The 17,639-nt window shown below is 38.4% G+C and overlaps 1 long non-coding RNA gene across 5 annotated transcripts in view; it reads left to right on the top strand.

Moving 5' to 3' along the window:
* Positions 1-17,016, top strand: part of LOC110202664 (uncharacterized) — a 48,908-nt gene extending 31,892 nt beyond the window's left edge. For 3 of the 5 annotated variants that reach the window (XR_013486078.1, XR_013486079.1, XR_013486082.1), the window contains 2 exons: positions 13,601-13,768; positions 15,884-17,016. This is a non-coding gene — a long non-coding RNA (uncharacterized LOC110202664). Of the gene's footprint in view, positions 1-4,764; positions 4,814-10,696; positions 10,882-13,600; positions 13,769-15,883 lie in introns of those variants that run through there. The other 2 variants (XR_013486080.1, XR_013486081.1) reach the window with 2 other exon arrangements.
* The last annotated feature ends 623 nt before the right edge of the window (positions 17,017-17,639 follow it).

Genomic DNA, 17,639 nt, shown 5'->3' on the forward strand with positions numbered 1-17,639 from the left:
ATGTCAGCAAGATGGGATGGGCCAATACATCTTAGTTCTTCCTGAATTGCCTGTATATGCTATTTAATGGGTAGGAAATGACCTGCTATGTATTGATAGCAGATAATACAAAAGATGCAGATTGGGTGACTCCTCCCCCAGCACCGATTGACAAGCAGAGTTGGGAACAGTAGATCACTGAGTCAGCTTATCTTTCAATAATTTGATAACATTTACTTGTAGATCCATCTGATCTTTTTTTTTCTTTCAGAAGTTCCTTTATAACTTGTTCAAATTCTTTTTCTGAGATTATTCAAATTCTCTCTCTTTCTCTCCCCTATTAATCTGGGTATTTTATTTTTCAGGGAATTTGGTGAATCTTAAATGAACTCTTCTTGATCTGTGTTCAAGGTTAGGAAATTTTGACAATAGATCTTTTATATTTTCTTTAATTTCTTTCATTTGACTTTTTTTTTTCTTTCTTCAGCTCCTTTCAGATGAATGTGGCAGGGTGCTTATCTGCCTGGGGCCCTTTATAGTGCTGCTTCCCTTATTTTTGCTGAGGCACTGCTGCTCCCTGTCTTTTTTCTAGTTCAGTTGTTTCAGGGTTTTTTTCTGGGGTGATATTTTCTGGGTTTTCAGAGGTTGATAGGGGAGAGTGAGAGCAACTACCTTTTTACTCCGCCATCTTGGCTGCCGGAAGCGGAATGACTTTTTTTTTCCTAATATAGGATTTTAAAAAAGACCTTTTTTGTGTGTGTCATGGATCCCTTTGGCAGTTTAGGGAAACTTATGGACTGCTTTTTAGAATAATGTTTTTAAATGTATAAAATAAAATACATATGATTATAAAGGAAATCAATTATATTAAAATAGTTATCAAAATATTAAAAGAACCCCAAATTCATGGATTTCAGGTTAAGGACCTCTCTTCTAATATTTCTTTTCTTGTGGAGTCATTGGTTCTCCTTGCTCTATTCTGTTTTTCAAAGGCTCCACTACTTATGTAACATTTTCTGTCTTCTCTTCTAAGCTGTTTATTCTTTTTTTCCCCAATTTCCCCTTGAACTTTCATGTCATTTATAATTTCATTTAATCTCTGGATTAATTTTTTTTAGGCAATTAAGTGACTTGCCCAGGGTCACACAGCTAGTAAGTGTTATGTGTCTGAGGCCAGATTTGGACTCAGGTCCTCCTGAATCCAGGGCTAGTGCTCTATCCACTGTGCCACCTAGCTGCTCCTCAGGATTAATTTCTTACAGCCATTCTTGTAGTCTTTGTAGTCAGGGCAGTTTCTTGTTTTGTTCTCTGCGTGGTCTTAGACTCTGCTTGAAGTTGCTGTGGAATTTCTCTTTTTTTATGAGGTTCTTTCTTGGGCTTCCTTTCTTGTATTTCTCCATTGTATTTGTGGTTTCTTCCATTATTTCACATTTTCAGCCTGTTATTGGTTTAGGATTTTTCTTTTCTTTTCTTTTTCCAGGCAATTGGGGTTAAATGACTTGCCCAAGGTCACACAGTTAGTAAGTGTCAAGTGTTTGGTCTGAGGCTGGATTTGAACTCAGGTCCTCCTGACTTCAGGGCCAGTGCTGTATCCACTGTGCCACCTAGCTGCCCCTTGGTTTAGGATTTTTTGCTTGGCCCATTACCTTCTGGTCCTTCTGGTCTCCTTGGATGGCCTGGGCAAAACTTATTTGCTTCTGTCTTTATGTAGGCTGGATGTTGTACCATTGCTGATCAAGATGATAAGGTTGGTATCAGATCCCATCCTCTCCCTCAGTCTTCAGCCCCTCTCTAAGTCATCTGTTGATTCAGTCCTGGTTCTTGCCTTGACTGGACTCTCTTCTCCTCCTGGTATTATCTCCTATTGGGATTTGGTTCCATCCTCTGCTATGGTGCTGATGAGCCTCAGTGGAATGTTGGAGATCATACTATGCAGAAGATCTAATTTCATTTATCTATCTATCTATCTATCTATCTATCTATCTATCTATCTATCTATTTATTTTTGCGGGGGGGGGGAGGCAATGGGACTAAATGACTTGCCTGGAGTCACATAGCTAGTAAGTGTCTGAGGCCTGATTTGAGCTCAGGTCCTCCTGATTCCAGAGCCAAGTGCTCTATTTACTGTACCACCTAGCTGCCCCAGAAGGTCCTGTTTAGAACCTCCTATTGCTGGCACCCAGGCCCTAACTTGGCCCTGACTCTTTCCAGGACTACTAATGATTAGAGAAATGCATGACCATGTCTCCGTGCACAGTCACTTATAGAGGTTAGCTCTGTCCTTGCTTCTTTTCTGAAAGACTAGGATTCAGGATCTAGCTCCAGACCCCCCATTTCTGGAGCTCATGATGATTTTCAACACCCCTGCTCAGAAGTACTGGTTGGTTGGCTTCCCTGGCATAGCTCTCATCCTCATCTCTACCTCCCTTTGGCTTATTTACTTGTCCTCCCAGGTGTGGCTTCTCTTCCTGGATCTGTGGATTTGAGGCTGGTTTACCTGGATTCCAGGTGGCTTCATTAGCATGATGCCTCTCCCTGCCTTCCGGCTTCTCCCTCTCCATGCACTCATGCTAGCTTCCATAGGGGGAAGGAAATTGAATCCATACCCAGGCGAAATTTTGCAGGCTTCTGGAAAGCTTCTTCTGCTCTTCTGGACTGTATAGAACAGCTTGTTTCTTTCTTTTTGGTTTTCTTTATCATTGGAATTTCTGGGGTAATTTTCAAATATTTGCTGGGATTTATGTGAGAGAGCTGGGCTTTTCTATGTCCCTTCCTATCGCTTAACTAAAAATCCTAGGCTCATTTCTGAAGGAATTTTTAAGAAGGAAAGGCTTCAAGGGAAAGGAAAGTCCTGGGGTTGGGGGTGAATCATAGGCATTCCTAGGAAGACGCTTGCCTCCAACAGGGGCTTGAAAACAGCCTCCTCTGTTTTGCCTTGCCTGAATTCTCCTCCCTCCTTTTCCTCCTACATTGAGACTGGGTTTCGGGTTATTATTAGATAATTATTATTAGATAATATTAGCAACTACCTCACAGAGTTGTTGTGAGGATCAAATGAGATCTGTCTGACACATAGTAGGTGCTATATAAATTCCCTTCCCACCAATATAAGCAAAAAAGACAGTCCCCATTCTCAAGGAACATACATACTAATAGCAACCTACCTCCCAGAGTTGTTATAAGGATAAAATGAGATATTTATGAAGTGCTTTGCAAATCTTAAAGTGCTACATAATTGCTAGCTCCTTTTTTAAAAAAAATCCTTTGAGAAGGCCCAACAGCTCTTCTCTAGAGCAGAGAGGCTTTTGAGAATTCCTTGGCCTGGGGAAGCATTTCCTCCTTTCTCAGACAGCCTAGCCCTGAGATCCTTTCAATATTCCACCTAGGGACAAATTTTTCATCCTTGGGCAATTGTCCATCTTTGAGCAAATCTACTACCCTGCCCTAGTTTAGCTTTTAGACTAATGAAGCAACAGCTATGTGGACTGCAAAATGGAATATGTTTTATAAAATAGATTCATATATCAAAACAATTCTAGTTTATTAGCTTAGAATGAGACCAAACAAGTATCTGTGTTTGAAAAGAAAGAAAAGAAAGAGCGAGAGAGAAAGATAGCTAGAAAGAAAGAAAACATGTGCTATAAAAACTGGCAATAGTTATACAATGTTACTTAGTAGAGAAAATACTGAGGAAAATTTGGAAAGGAATTCATGTGTCCCTTGGGCTTTCTTGTGGTTAACAGTGTATTGCTATTTATTATAAAACTGGTAATGTGAACTTGAAGGTAATAAACATGCTCCTGCAGAGACAGACCTGAAAGATAAATGATTACTTTTGTTGTTCAGTTGTTTTCAGTTGTGTCTGTCTCTCTATGACCCCATTTGGGGTTTTCTTGGCAAAGATACTGGAATGGTTTGCCATTTCCTTTGCCAGCATGTTTACAGATGAGGAAACTGAGGCAAACAGGGAAGATGAGTCTTCCTGTTTCCAGGCCCAGCTCTCTATCCACTGTGCCACAGTGGCTGCCAAATTGATTAATTACTGAATGTTTTCATACGAGTCAATTAGACATATTTAAATTTTAATGACTTCACTGGTATTTAAATATCAAAAAGAAATTGATTTTCACTGAGATGATATTTTAATGGAATGATTTCTTTGTTCCAATGATTCTTCTTGTATTTAGATGAATGAGTAATTATTTATTGATTACCTCTCCTTAATGTCTTCATTATTTGCTACTAGAGAATTTATTAATATAATGTTTAATTTTATCAGATCAACATAGGATGTTGTTATTATGTAACACTGCATTTATATATGCCTAGTTATACCCTGTCTCAAAAAATTGCATTTTTGTTCCATTTTCAAGTAAAATGTGAATTTTTTAGTTTTAATTTCTTTAGTTTGATGAATGTAAATAAGGGCCTTTATGACTGAGTGTTCAAAAAAAGTTTGTTTAAAAGAAAAATCCTTGGAGGCACATCCAAATGCTTTATGAACACTTATGATTTATTGATTATTCCATGTATCTGTTTTGTGTGTCCTTTTCCTAATAGATTTTAAGCTGTTGAGGCTGGCAGGGATTCAACCTTAGACCTGCATTGTTAGGACAGGAAAGGATCATCAGTTGATTCCAAACTCCTTATTTTATAGCAGAAGAGACTGGGATTCAGAGAAGTGAAGTGACTGGTCCAAAGTAATATAAAGAGTTAATAGAAGAGCTGAGACTTTAAACAAAATCTCCTGACCCTTCAGCCCATTGCTTTTTATTTTCTTTTCAGCCCACTGCTTCTTTATTTTGTATACAGCCTACTCCAGCATGGACATGTGGTAGGTACTCATTAGGTACTGATTGATTTGATAAATTTCATAATGAAAGATGTATAGTTTTCCTATATGGATTTTAGGATTATTGTCAATTTTTTTCTAAGTTACATACATTTACATAACATAAGGCAGATTTTTAAGATCATATTTCTATAGCAACCAAATAAAAGATGTATGGTCTAAGAATGACATACCATCATCCAGATGAGGAGTAAAGACAATGAGGAGGGGAAATACAGGAGGAAAGAGATGTAAATGTGAGACAAAAGCAACAGAGAAATGAGGAAGTGGTAAAGAGGCAGGAGGGAGGGTTAGAGTGAAGAAGCTTCAAAATGCAGAGAGGTTAGGACAAAGTTTTTTTTTGTTTGTTCTGGGTAATTGGGGTTAAGTGACTTTCCCAGGGTCACACAGCTAGCATCAAGTGTTTGGTCTGAGGTCGGATTTGAACTCAGGTCCTCCTGACAAGGTTCTTTTGAAGAGAAGCAGAGATTGGAGATGGAAAGGGGGTGAAGAAAAGAGTAGAAAAATGACACCAAGGGAAGATAAGAAAGGATAGGAAAAAAATAAAAGAATGAATTTGGGAATTTTGGAAGCATATTAAAAACCTCCTTTTTAGTTTCACTGAAAATACTAAGAAATAATATTTTCTCTAGCCTAAAACCCTTTTCAGATGTGTCTCCTTGGATGGCTTAGATAGTGGAGGACAAAAGGCCCTTTTTAAGGAAATGGATTAAAAGTGGTAACCAAACTTTGAACTAAGGGTAACTCTGGTTAAGAGCTTTGCCTTCCTCATTCCCTGAAACAATTGGCTTGATAACTTACCCTTCTTCATCGAAAAGGGATTTAGATATTGATCCCAGAGAAAAGGTCCCTTAGATTGAAAAAGATAGCTAGCATTTTAAGGTTTGCAAAGCACTTTACAAATATTTCATTTCATTCTTATTACAACTCTGGGAGGTAGATGCTATTAGAATGTAAGCTCCTTGAGGGTAGAGACTGTCTTTTTTATTCATTATATTTGTGGGAAGGGAAGGGGATAAGCATTTAAAGAGCCTCTACTGTGTGTCAGGTGCTGGTTATCTCATTTGATCTTCACAACAGCCCTGTTGGATAGGTGCTAATATTATCTGCATTTTATAGATGAGGAATCTGAGATAGAAGATAGAAGTTGACTGACTTGGCCAAGATCTTACAGCTAGTAAATATCCAAGGTGGGATTTGAACCCAGGTCTTCCTAAAACTCTTGATCCAACCTGTAGGGAAATGTCCAAGTTTCTTAACTTAGTAGTAACTTATTTTGGAATGCAAACCCAAAGCTGTATTTAACATATTATGATCTTTTCCTTGTTCAAGATTCTTATAAATGTTACCTCAAATCATCTTGGAGAAGAAGAACATGTCCAAGGGCATGGTAGGGTAGGAGAGACTATGCTGGTTTAGACATCTCTTTCTCTAATCTAGAAAATAGTTGGATAATGGATTAATGTTAAATAAAATGATTTTTGGCAGACCTGTGCCTAAAACTCAGAGTACAGTATAAATATTTTTTTTTCTTAAAAAAAAAAGTGCTGAGATAGAACAAAGACAAAATGTTCTTTTTTGAGACAGGAGAGGGACATGTTGTTTTCACAGAGCAGAGTCAGCCAAAGGGCTCGATTCCAAGAAGAGGTAAGGTAGTTAAATAGTACATCAAATCTCATGGAAATGAATAAACAACCAGCTGGAGCTTTCCAAACACTTGGGAGTGTTCTGGCAATTCTTGCCTACTTCAGAGCTCTGGCCTATTAATTTGAAGGAGCCGATGGATTAACCTAGTAATTATGAATGCCTGTGTACTAGAGACTTGCTGTTCTAGAAATGAAGCTGTACCATGTGCATCCATCTAGAGACCTGGCATGTTGAGACTTCTCATTAAATCAAGGTTGAAAGAGAATAATCCTTGGGCAAAGAGATGGCATATCTAAATGAGAAGGAAAGGAAGGGAACAAGCAATTTTTACGCACCTACTATGTGTTAGGCATTGTACTATGTACTTTAAAAACATTATCTTATTTGATCCTTACAACAATCCCCAGGAGGTAGGTGCTGTTATGATCTCAGTTATTATAGAGTTGTGGAAACTGAGGTATAAGACAGAGGTTAAGTGACTTGACCAGTATTATGAGGTTGGATTTAAACTCAGGTCTTCCTGACTCTAGGCCCAGTGTTTTTATCCTTGAGCCACATAGCTGTCCCTAGTAATACATCTATATTTATATAATATTTGTACATACAAAATTATTAATCTACTGCTTGATTAGGTCCATGTGTAACATTATGTAATTATATATTTAATATTATTTATTGTTATGCTTATATTGATTATATTATTATGCTTATATATTATACATTTGACTTTATATATACATGTGTGTATATATATGTACATGTACACATATTTGTATATATATATTTATATTTATAATAACCTTAACTAACAAACTGACCCTAGTATAGTAACAGAGTAACAGGTGGTATAGTGGATGTAGTGGAGAGAAAGCCAACCTTGGAGTAAGGAGTTTAAGTCTGTTTCTGTCACATATTGCCTGTGTGACCATGGGCAATTCACTTATCTCTCAGTGCCCCAGGCAACTCTCTAGGACCATAAATTGCAGAGCAATTGCTGATCTGCATTGGTGGTAGAGGACAGCTAGGTGGCACAGTGGATAGAGTGACAGAAAGACTCATCTTCCTGAGTTCAAATCTAGCCTCAGATTCTTACTAGCTGTGTGACCCTAGGGCAAGTCACTTCATCCTGTTTGCCTCAGTTTCCTCAGCTGTAAAATGAACTGGAGATGGAAATGGCAAACCAATTCAGTATCTCTGCCAAGAAAACACCAAATGGGGTCATGAAGAGTCAGATATGACTGAAACGACTGAACAAAAACAACATTGGTGGTAGATGTTTCCTCAATGGATGTTCCCTATACCAATGTAGTCATGGGTCTGGTACCAAAAAAAAAAATGACAGTATCTTATAGTAGTACTGTATGATCAGTGTTGGTAGAGGAATATTCCACAATAACTGTTTACTATGGTGAAGAAATCACAGATCCATCATATATTAGCATATGATACTGTTATGAAGGTAGAATCAATTAGGACTTGACAGCTGATTGAATATGAGTGTTGAAAAAATGATGATTCCAATGTTGCAGACCTGGGTGCCTGGATGGGAGGTGCCCTCAAGAGTAACGGGGAAGTTAGGAAGAGGGGAGGCTATGGGGAGAAAGATAATGAATTTAGTTTTGGACGGTTTGAGTGTCTATGGACCTCCAGTTCAAGATATACAATAGACGTTTGGGAATGTGAAACTGGAGGTCATGAGAGAGTTTTTGTTGGATAAGTAGATTTCACAATCATCATCATCATGAAGATGATAATTGAATCAATGGGAGCTGATGAGATCATTAAGTGAAATTGTATAGAAGGAGAAGAAAAGAAGGTCCAGGACATCCACTATGAGCAGAAAAGAAGATCCAGAAAAGCAGACTGAGAAACAGTGATCACATAGGTAAGAGGAGAACCAAGGGAGAGCAGTGTCATGAAAACCAAGGGAGAAGAGAGTATCAAGGTAAAGAAGGTGTCAGTGTTAAAGACTACTGAGATGTCAAGAAGGATCAAGATTGAGAAAAGATCAGAGAGTTGTCAACTAAGATATCATCGTAACTTTGGAGAAAGCAGATTTAATTGAGTGGCGAAGTGAGAAGCCAAGTTTGCACAAAGCCAATGAGAAGAAAGAATACTACTATTTGTAGCATGATCTATTCCTATTTTCTACTCCAGCCTGGTCAGTAGAAGTTGCTATGTCATGTAATTCCCTGCTCCATTGAGTGACAACTACAGATTAACTAAGCAACCAATCAATTAAGTTCTTACTGATTACCCCTAAGGGCCCAGCCTAGATGTTGTGTGAAAGCAAAGAACCAAGTATAACACATCATCTTTGACCTAATGGAGTTTACAGTCTAGATTAGAGGTTAAATCATGAAGTGAAGTACTAAAAAGTAATGTATCAATATGCCAGTGCTCATTTTTTTATCTTTTATCTGACACTTAAGAGCTGTGTGATCACAAGGAAGATACAACCTCTCTTAGCCTGTTTCCTCATCTATAAAATGGGTATTGTAAAATGGAGATGATAATACCTGTCATCTTGGTGGTGGGCAGAAAATTAGGCAACACCCTTCCCCTACCCACAAGGACCCTAAAGCACAGACCTCTAGAGTTGCTTGTGCTGGCTTTTCCCGACATATGATGGGCATAGGTATGGGGTGTTAAAATAAAGCTCTAAGTACTACAGTTGTGTCATGGTATATCTTGGAGTTTTTACCTTATCCAGTGTTCCTGTCTTCTTGTTTTGTGGCTTCAACTTTAGTTACTATATATTTGGCACATAATTCCTTGTTCTGACATTTTTAGGCTGAGTAAGTTTATGGAAAATGACTACTCCACCATCTTGCTGGTCATGTGATTGTAGCTCTCATTGTCATTCTTATTATATCATCACAGATATTTCTTCATCTCATATATGCTATCTCAACCTTTATGATTATTTTTTATGGCTTTCTCTAAATTTCCCACAAATGAGTCATCCAATGTGCTACAGACCCTCTTTCAATATATAATGAATAACAGCACAACACTCAAATTGTCAATCTAATTATTGTTTGTTCTTGCTTCTGCTTCCTTGTTGGAGGAGAACCTTTAAGGTTGGATTATGTTCTACAGTCAGATACTTAAAAAAGATCAACAAGTAATAGAAATAGTCAGTTCTTATTTACTATTGTTGTTCAGTTGTGTCCAACTCTTCATGACCCCATTTGAGGTTTTCTTGGCAAAGATGCTGGAATGGTTTGCCATTTCCTTCTCTAGCTTATTTTACATATGGGGAAACTGAGGCAAACAGGATGAAGTGACTTGCTCAGGGTCACATAGCCAGTAAGTGTCTGAGGTCACATTTGAACTCAGACTCTACCCTGAACTTCCTGACACTGTCTGAAGTTCCTTGACCTTCCAGTTACCTCTATCCTTATCTTTCACTCCTATTGCTTGCTTCCTGATGTATAAATCCTCATCTTCCCCTTTTGCTCTCTGTGAAATTCCATTGTACCTATCCTGCTTATATATTCACCTTTTATATAAGGTTACCAAAACTGATATCACTGGGCTCACTGACAGATTGATAAGTGTTCAATGCAGCCTGTGCTCTGAGTATAATTGTTTCCTATCTCAGCATTTTGATTGGTTAATGGCAGCAGTACCTACTCACTGAACTCTCAGATAGTTGTTGTCACCCTACCTTTCCAGACTTCTTATACCTCATTTCCATCCATGTACTCTGTAATTCAGTGACGTTGGCCTTCTTATTGTTCCTCACACAAGACACTCCTGACTCCCTGTTTTTGCTGGCTGCTCCTGGAATGCTCTCCCTCTTCATCTTCATCTCTTGGCTTCCCTGGTTCCCATCAAATCCCAGCTAAAATTCATCATCTACAAGAAACTTTCTCAATCTTCCTTAATGCCTGTGCCTTCCCTCTGTTGAAATATCCAATTTATCCTGTATATATCTTGTTTGCAAGTATTTTTTACATGGTGTCTTTAGACTGTGAACTCCTTGAGAGCAGGGACTTTTTTTTTTGTATCCTCAGTGATTATTAGCACAGTTCTTGGCACATGGTAGGTACTTAATAAATGCTTGTTGACTTGACAGCTTAATTAAACTGTTTGTGTTCTAAAAATGGCCCTACAGCTATGAATGGGTTTTACATTCTAAAGTATAATAAAACTGTATTAAAAATGTAAAAACCATTCCTACCAGTCTGCTTTACCCTTCCTCCCTCCTCATTTTGATTTAAATACTCTTTGTTCAGTGATCAATGCAAATAAATGGATGAAGAAGATTGGAAACTGAAAGATTTACTGATGGCATTACAGCTGGTGATATCATTATTTTGTGGAGGAGACCAGGAGACTGATCATCTTGATGAGAGTAAAGGCTGAGGCCTTTAATTTCTAACTTTGATATCTGTGTAAGTTCCCCATCACTTTATTTGGGATTTTGGTCACACTAACTTGATGGAAGTGGAGTATATCCTTGGGATGAGAATTTATTGACTCATTCATGCCTCACTGAAGATCAGTGATTATGCCTTGGTGTCAGATTTGCTTAAGTCTGGACATCATAGATCTGAACTGCAACTTGAGGATTCATTTTTAAAAAGGGGAGCAAACTATAGAGATTTCAAAAAGGACTAGACAGAGAAATAAATAGGTGAATATGGTCATATGTCAGGCCTCTCTTCTTTTTCCAACCCTAACCCTAGCCAAACAAGCCCCAGGATGGTATCCATGGAGAGGCAGGGGTTGAATCTCTCAGCAGTTTACAGAGAGGACCCAGGGAATGAGGGAACCATTTGGTTTGAGACATGGTGTAGATGGAGGCAATGAATGATCAGGGAGAACTCCTGGGCTCAGCTATCTAGAGAAGTGGTGAGAGTTCCTAGACCCAGCATCCTGGAGAGAAGCAAAGCTATGGAGCTAGAGGTACTAGTAGCAAGGACAGACATGATGTGGAGGAGCAAATATTTATCTTGGTTTCTAGTACTACCATGAATTACCTGGACAGTAAAGGTAGCAACCTAAAGGTCAAAATATTCTTTTTGGAGAAGCCCCCAACCCTGAGGGTAATACTGTAATTCTGAAGGATTACCCAGTAATGTGCTGGTAAAGGAGCTGGGAGAGGGCTCACTAGAAGGTAAACGGTTTGCCACACCTATCCCAAACCCATTGGTATGAGACTCTTTCCTTACTGGTAGAGATGAAGGCCCTGCCCTATGTGAGAGGCAAGACAGAGCTGGGGGAAGGTGAGAGCTTTGGTTCTCAGCTGTCCTGAAGTAGATTCAGGCACTTCTGGCTTCCAGCTTCTTGTTGATGAAGGAAAAGCCTGGGAGTACATGAGAGGAATAGGCAGTCTTCATCACGTCCCAATTCCCAGCTTGCTCCTCTAGCAACGTCAGGGAGTTTCCTTGGGTGAGAACTCTTTCTTGGTTGAGCTGAATTATCTTGAGAGCTGTTTCACTCTGTATTTCCTGGTTTACATTATCCTATGTATACCATCTCTGATTTCTGTTTTGCTACAATTCAGACAAATGGGCTCTTTGCTATTCTCTATGTATGTTCATTGTGGAACTGGCATTAGTGGGAAAAGGGTCAAGCCTTGGATATAGAACTTGGGGTCCCCCTTCCCTCCAAAATGACAAAGTGGTAAAAAGTTAGCTTGAACTCAGTCATATCCCCTAGGTGAACAATATTTAAGAAAGCACATAGATATACTTCTAGCTCTGTGCCCCTTCTCTCTGAGGAGAGCAGAGTGGTGGCCTCTAGCCCCAACCTCCTGCTTCCTTTCCTGACAGAAATAAAAATCTCCTTTGGAGAAGGGTGGGTAGAGAAAAGGGTAGAGATGTCTATTCTGCCTCCCTTTAAACCACACGCAATGACAGATTTCCCTATACATATGAGCCTCTTTACACATGGAAGGCCCATACGTTTTTTGCTACAGGTTGGTTTTCTGGCATCGACAAATGCATATCAAACATAGAGTGCACATTGTTCCTGTAGGATGATATAGGGCCTGGGGGGTGGTGGTAGTGGTGGTGGAGAGGAAAGTTTGTTTTTATTGTTTATGGGTTCCTGCGATGTAGCATGGTGTAGTATCTAGAAAGTTGGCTTCTAAGCCAGGAAGATCTGGATTCACATCTTATCTCTAATGTACACTGGTTTGGGACACTAGGCAAGTCTTTTGCTTTTTAATGCTCCAGGCCAGAAATGTCAAACTACAACGGAAATCAGATATACATAGGAATGTCTGCTGGTTGCATATTAACTTAGTTTTAAAATGTAACACTATCTATGTTTTATTGTATATTTATTTATTTTGCTAAATATTTATTGACTATATATTTTTTTTATCTGATTTTAGTGGCACTCAGAAGTGTTGTGGGCAGGATGTGGTCTACTCACCCATCTTTGACATCTTTACTCTGGGCAACTCACTAAGATTATAAATTGCAGAACTATTGACCTTCAGTGGTAGAGAGAACTTACTAGGAGGTCCAGTAAAAATGAGACATAGGTGCAGTGCCTTTCCCTAGGGGTTCTTTTTTGTTTTGCATTGTTTGTAGGGTGAAATAAAGGCTTTCCTATATGCAATATGAGGGGCAGCTAGGTGGCACAGTGGATAGAATGTAGGCATGAGAGTCAGGAAGACTCTCTCTTCTTTTTTTTTTTTTTTGCTAGGCAATGGGGTTAAGTGACTTGCCCAGGGTCACACAGCTAGTAAGTGTTATGTGTCTGAGGCCGGATTTGAACTCAGGTCCTCCTGAATCCAGGGCCAGTGCTCCATCCACTGCGCCACCTAGCTGCCCCAGGAAGACTCTCTTGTAAGTTCAAGTCTGACCATAGATACTTACTAGCTGTGTGAACCTGGATAAGTTACTTCACCCTGTTTGCCTCAGTTTCCTCATCTGTAAAATGAGCTGGAGAAGGAAATGGCAAACTACTCCAGTTTCTTTGTGAAGAAAACCCCAAACGGGGTCACAATGAGTCAGACAGGACTGAAAACAAATGAACAATAACAAAATATGAAATATGTATTGTTATCATAGGTACTTTTAAGATTAGTATAAGTACCTTTTAATGTAATCTTTCATTTACATTTATAGATACTTAGACTTTTTTTTTTTTGCATAGAAATTTCCAAGAAAGTGGAACAACAGAGAAGTGTGTGGATATGCATGTGTTCGACTATGGCAGAAGAATAGGTGGCAAGGATATTTGGCAAAGATGATAGAAAGTATAGACAACGGAAAAACAGGGGAAAAGAAAGTGGGAACTCTGAACTTAGAAGATTTAAGACTGGTAATTTTTCTTTCTTTTTCTTTTTCTATTTGTTGATCAATGTAATCAATTGACAAGAAATGTGAATAGTTTGGCTCTACCGAGTATTAAATGAACAGAATTTAATTAAAATATACATAACACCTTTAAGAGATGGTTCTCCAAAGAGTGTGTAAACCATTCATGAAAGGGTTGCTTTGTCTCTTTGAAAGCAATCCCTCATTTCCTTCCCTTGGTTATTTGAAAACTAAATAAATGAATCCAACTGTGTCTCTAGGGTTTCTTACAACTCTATGACTATGAAAATATTGAGAGTAGTAGGTTAAGTTCAAATTTGACTATAGTTGCTAAGCCAGCAGAGGGAGCAGTGTGAACATTCCTAGGTCCAAATAAGTCCTTTAAATTCTGGAATTCCAATGATCTGTACAGCCAAGGCAATACCCATGCACTTTAGATAGTAGGATTTCATTTCTTTGGGATCACATAACTTAGGGCTAGAAGGCAGATCTTGGAGATCATCTGCTAAATGGTCACTCATTTGACAAATGATTTGCCCTAAGTAGCAGGGCTTGGGTTTGAACCTAAAATCCTCTAACTCCAAGTCTATCACCTTTTTTAAACTCAAGATGAAAGTTTGGGACTATAGTTTGGGTTTCTTAAACTGTGATTTCATGTGGTACCATGAGAAGTCATAGGGTCTTAAGGATCTCAAAGATCCTCTAATAATTGAAATATCTCTACTTGTCTTAGGCCAGATGCAGGCTGGCCCCCAGTGAAAATTCTGGACGTGGAGAGATTGAACGAGTGAGGAAATTTTAAATTGGCCAATAGGAGCCATCTCAAGCAGTGTTCACCCAGAACTCCCTTGAAAACCTCTAGGTACATGGTGGTTCAGCATCTGTGCCTCTGCTCCTGGCCACTCAGCCCTGAAAGGATTTGTTCCTTTGGTATAGCAAATCCTTAGAGCTTCCTTGACGCTCTACAATCCTGTGACTGTGGTAGGGGGTGGGGAGCAGTACCGGTTAAGAGGAAAGAGAGCTTCTGTTTGTCCTCTCCAAACTCCAGAGGGCATCGTGGTACTCTGAGTCTTCCAAAGATGGTAGGAGATAGGTTGGCCCTTTCCAATCCCAGCATGATGGCAACTCTTTTCATTTGGCAGCTAGAATAGGGGGACCCTGCTAGGTGAGCTGGCGATTAGGCCTGGCTGTCTTTTTTGTGTTTTTTTTCCCCCCTGAATAAGTCACTGAGCAGCAACCTTGGGTCAAGCCAAGTAAACAAGCATTGATTAATCACTTACCATGTACCAAGCACTGTGCTAAGCACTAGAGATACAAAGAAATGCAAAAACATTTCTTGCCCTCCAGGAGCTCATTTTCTAATGACGGAGACAACAGGCAAATAGCTATACACAAACAGAATATGCCTTTGGAGTCCAAAGATTTTAGACTAGGATACTGTCATAGCATTTTCCCCCTTAATATTTCTTAAAACGAAAAGAGGTCCAAATGGATATGCTTCCATATTCCACCTCTACTTCCCCTTCCACTCTGTGCTGAGCCCAAATGAATCTCAAACATAATCTGTTAATTCTAGAATCTCATTTTGTACTTGGTTTTCTTGTTCTTACAACTTAAATTTTGCTTACCTCTCCTAAGCAGTAAGGACACCCACTTGCTACTCAGGGATCTAAGTTGTGCTACTTAGATAGCTGTCCTCTTGGAAAAATGAGAGTATCTGGAAGCAACAAATTATTAATGAAAGGATCATTTTTTTGTAACTCCTGGCATAGCATTTACAACAATCCATTTTCCTCTTTTCCAGTTTTGATTCTGTAATAATATAGCAATAAGGGTCCCATCCCACTCTGATCACTAGTACCAGGAACTTTATAATGAACAGTATGGCTGTCTGTGGTAACAGTTGTATAGCAATCATTATGAACATTTGATATATACCCGTATGTAAACCTACCTATCAGATTGCTTCTTCAAGAATATATTTGTGACCATAGAGGTAGGGAGGGCTAGGCAAAGGTACATAACGTCAGGTTAAGTCTTTGCCAGTATCCTCCAGCAAATTATCCATCTGAACTAACCACAAGTGATTGATTTACCTTATTTTTTTTTATTTTGGCAGCAGCAGATAGTACCATGAGGCACCAGCTCTTTGCCCTGGAAGCAAACCCTCTTTGGGAAGAGGAGATATTGGTATCACAGTTTCCCTGCCCTTTTCCTTCAAAACACATTGAAACAAAAGTTATTTTGCAGTGGGATACATGATTGAAGACTTTTGACTTTAGTAGAAGTTTTGATGATTGATGGAATGTGGTTGCAAATTCTGCAGGTTTTTTTTTTTTTGTGATTGCTTTGGAATTTTCTTTAGTAGTAGGTTAAACTTGAACCCATTCTGAAAGCATATCTACCCTAACAAGAACATCATTATAATTATAGCATTTGGTCATGTGAATAAAATCAACCTGTATGTTAACAAAAGGACTCATTATATTTGCTGCCATCTTGGTCTTGATGGGTTTCCCAACATTATGTACCTGTCAGATGAGGCAGGTACAACAATTTCGTGGGGTTATTAAAGGAAAATTTAGAACTTACCAAACAGTTTTGGAATGCAGCAACACTAGTTTTCCAGTTGCTCATATGCATTATGCCCTGAAGCACAGAAGCAGTGTAAGGAAGGATAACATTAGATGCAAATGGTCTAGTCTTGTAGAAGAGCCAGGACTTGCAGAGTGGTTGATAGATCTAGCCATCTGCCCTGGCACTGAACCCTTTGGATCCATGAACTTCCAGTCTTATGCCCTGGGGAAATTTTTCCACTCATTTTTGGAACCCCTGACTTGTTGACAAACTATCCTTTATTGGGTCAGTGACTGCAGACTCAAGTAGTCTACTATTATAGCCAGCCCTAAAACAGGTAAAATAAAAAGGCCTTAGTGAATATATTTATAAGAATACACCCTGGTCATCTTTTTTCCAACTGCCAGTACCTAGATCTAAAGGTGAATAGGATCAAATTAGGGGCAGTAGTGCCACTTGGTAGTTAAATATATCAAATCATTATAATGATAGTGGGTTTGCTTGATTTATACCTCTTATTGGGGAAAGCTTCCAGTGTTTCTCCATTACAAATGTTATCTCGGTTTTAGATAAATGTTTTTGACAATATCAGGGATAGGTTCTTTCACCCCTATGCAGTTCCATGTTTTTAATATAGAATATGTGCTACACTTTATTAAAGACCTTTTCTACATCTATTGATTTGTGTATTTTTCTTGATACTGTTTATGTATTTATTTTGATGCTGCTAGGTTTTAAATTGTTTTTCTAAGGTTGAATCAATCATGTGTTCCTGATATAAATTTTACATGACCATGATGAATAATTTTTTGGTGTATTCCTATAATTTCTTTGCAAGGATATTATTTAATATTTTTGCATCAATATTAGTAATGTTGCTATCTACATATGGCATATACATAGTCTTTTAAAAACACAGCATTTTGTTTTGCTTAGTAGTTCAATTTTTAAATTTTCAATTGTTTTCTTTTTTCTTTTTTGTTTAGACTTATGATTTTATTAGGATAGGGAATTGTAGAAATCTCCCCCTACAATATGTATTAGTACTTGGCCTCTTATTTGTATTTTTAAACAGTATTCTGGGGCACTGAAAAAGTTAAGTAGTGAACCTATTTTTACATAGCCAATATGCAGGAGTTGAACCCAGATTTTCCAGACCACAGGTTATACATATAGATCTGTTAAATAATACTGACTTTCTCTTGTACTTAATTTGCATCCTTTACTGAAGAAGATAAGAACATAAACAGATATATAAGAAATAAATAAAAAAGAGAATGTATGTGCATAACAAGTAA

The sequence above is a fragment of the Phascolarctos cinereus genome, unplaced genomic scaffold (genome assembly GCF_003287225.1).
Source record: "Phascolarctos cinereus isolate Bilbo 61053 unplaced genomic scaffold, phaCin_HiC Scaffold_4;HRSCAF=312, whole genome shotgun sequence".
In the NCBI taxonomy this organism is placed as follows: domain Eukaryota; kingdom Metazoa; phylum Chordata; class Mammalia; order Diprotodontia; family Phascolarctidae; genus Phascolarctos; species Phascolarctos cinereus.